Below are 2,518 nucleotides of genomic sequence, written 5' to 3'. Positions count from 1 at the left end.
AATTAAATATAGAAATACACACGAATATTTAGGGGAATTTCACTTACGTGTCAACCGTCTTCTTCAAACCCGAATATTTACTCCAATCACCCGATAACGAATCGAGATAATACACTATTAGTCTCGAAAGATCCATAGCAACCAACACCCAGTGGCCGCTGTAAAATAAAACAAAAATTTAGATGAATGAAAATTTTTTACGTAAAAGATATACATAGATTAGAATGAAATTATTAGAAAGAAAATCTAACCCGTTGCCAGAATTAAACGGTAAAAAATACAAACTGGGTGTAGTATTATCGCCGGCCGCCATGAATCTATCGACTAGATCATTCTTTACGGATGTTGGATTTTTCGATATTAACGTTGCGTTGACACGGGAAGCAGCAATAAAATTGAAACGGTTACACAATTCAGTTCCCCGCATCAATTTGTCATACATATACCTTAAATAGAAACATAATAAATATTAGACTACTCATTGAAATATGTAAATAAATTGTTCAACTAAGTAAATTATAGATTGATCGGAGTACCATATGTATGTATGAATGATAGCGATGCCCAATTCGTCGTGCTCAAAAAGTTGTTGCATGTCCTCCTTTGCAATTATTTCGGAATGAGCAAATCCGAAAACACCTTCATCAAAATCTACACTACGAATGGACCCGTCCATAATATCGGACTCTTCCACCATTTTCTCAAGACGCATCATAATTTGAGATTTTGTCCCGGCCGTCGTTGGAATATCCTTCGTTGGAATATCCTTACCATCGCTTTTCAACTTTCGACCGGGAACCTAAAAATTCATATAAAATAAATCATTACTTTTTGTGATGCAAAAGAACCGTTGTGTATATAATTCAATGGGTATATATATTTATACCTCTTTTTGAGATGCAACCGACTCGATGCGTCTTGAAATCCCTTTACCAGCTTTAGGGGTGGGTCTTGTAGGAGTCTAACATTACCATGTAATAAGGGTTGATTAAATATCATAATTGTAGCTGAATTGAAATGTGAATACTAAATATTCATAATCATTTAGAACATATATACCTCGGCATCAGGGAAAATTAGATCTGACGGCCAACCAACAAAGAATCCGACTGCATCTCGCATCAACGTTGTCTCTGAAACAACGTCGGGTAATGGTAGACGGGCGTCCGTATCTAATACGAGGTCAACCGAAACTTTCATAAATCCCACCGGGAGGGGATTATGGTGAAGTAATTCACCCGAAGTATTGTGCACTTTTCCCTTGCCAACCATGCGATAAGTTGGTGACGATAGATACAGCTGACAAGGTGAAATGCCCTAAACCAATAATAAATGTAATTGTTAACTTGTATATGTGTCAAGTAAAAAAGTGCTATTTTAATTTCATAATAACATATATAATTACCTCGGGAAATTTCGGTTGATGATTGATACTAGCTCGGTCACTAGTATCTTTTGCCTCGGAAGCGCACCTTTCCTCTCTATACCTTGCATTCTCGTTTTGCAGTTGGAGTACTTGTGCCCTTAACTCCGCCAAGGTCTCCATCACCTCTTTGTTGGTAGGATTTTTTGTTTTTGTTTTTTTATAAAATGACGACGGAGTCACACCAAAACCCTTACCCCTCACACGACCGGAATACTCAGGAACATTTAGTACTCGACTAAGTACGCTCCTGCAATCCTGGACCTCGGTTGAAGGTACGGTTTGGGATAAAGTCTCCTGAAATATTATTAGAGGAGATTAAAAATGAATTATATGTCTAACAAAATTTTCGATATAATTAAAGAAATAATGTTACATATACTTACACATTCGTCATAAACATTTTGGACCGCTTCAACGACAACCCCATCCTTCCCAACCCGAGCAGCCTTCCATAATACGTGGTCCGGAAGAGATGTTGCGTCACTTTTCTCCTCGGCTAGCTACACATTGAATTAGATTATAAGATCATCAATTATAACATATTGTGACAATGTATAAGCTCATAGCATTTGAATATACTCACAATTCTTTGTTGTAACCGTGCATAACCCGTACGCCCTTTTTTGTACGGATACGCGGGTTTTGATGCCCTTTTCCTATTTATGTCGCTTATTTCCTGGATAAAAAAGTTTAAGGCATATTAGAACCAAGTAACTTAACAATTGTATAATACCATAATTAATAGACATTACATGGAATTTTTCGTTTCTTCGTTTGGCGACAAAGTTATCCCATTCATCGGCTGAAATAATCTCGGCATACTTCATTGGCCGTTCTCCTTCAACAAATTTTCCTTCCTCATCCTTGAGAAATTTGTTGCACAAAAAGGATCGAAATCCTCGGAGTCTTTTTCCGGCCAATTGAATACAATATTTTTGCCGGCTTTCATCGATGTGAAAGGATCTCTAAAAAACATACAAATGGAGTGTGTTATTATAAAGTCATATTATAACAATATATGGTTAACAAATAGTCAACAAAAAAAACATATAACAATATATGGTAAGTACCTGTATCTCCGACCATATTTTT

At 36.5% G+C, this 2,518-nt stretch overlaps 1 long non-coding RNA gene across 1 annotated transcript; it reads right to left on the bottom strand.

The window, feature by feature from the left end:
- Positions 1-321: 321 nt before the first annotated feature.
- LOC127108023 (uncharacterized) lies at positions 322-1,311 on the bottom strand. The gene is made up of 3 exons (XR_007795893.1): positions 887-1,311; positions 537-799; positions 322-446 (listed from the first exon to the last, which is right to left on the bottom strand). It is a non-coding gene; the product is annotated as an uncharacterized LOC127108023 (long non-coding RNA).
- Between the last annotated feature and the right edge of the window lie 1,207 nt (positions 1,312-2,518).

This window comes from Lathyrus oleraceus, chromosome 7 (genome assembly GCF_024323335.1).
Source record: "Lathyrus oleraceus cultivar Zhongwan6 chromosome 7, CAAS_Psat_ZW6_1.0, whole genome shotgun sequence".
Lineage (NCBI taxonomy): Eukaryota > Viridiplantae > Streptophyta > Magnoliopsida > Fabales > Fabaceae > Lathyrus > Lathyrus oleraceus.
The sequence above is the reverse complement of the archived record's forward strand: the minus strand, read 5'-3'. Positions and strand labels throughout refer to the sequence as shown.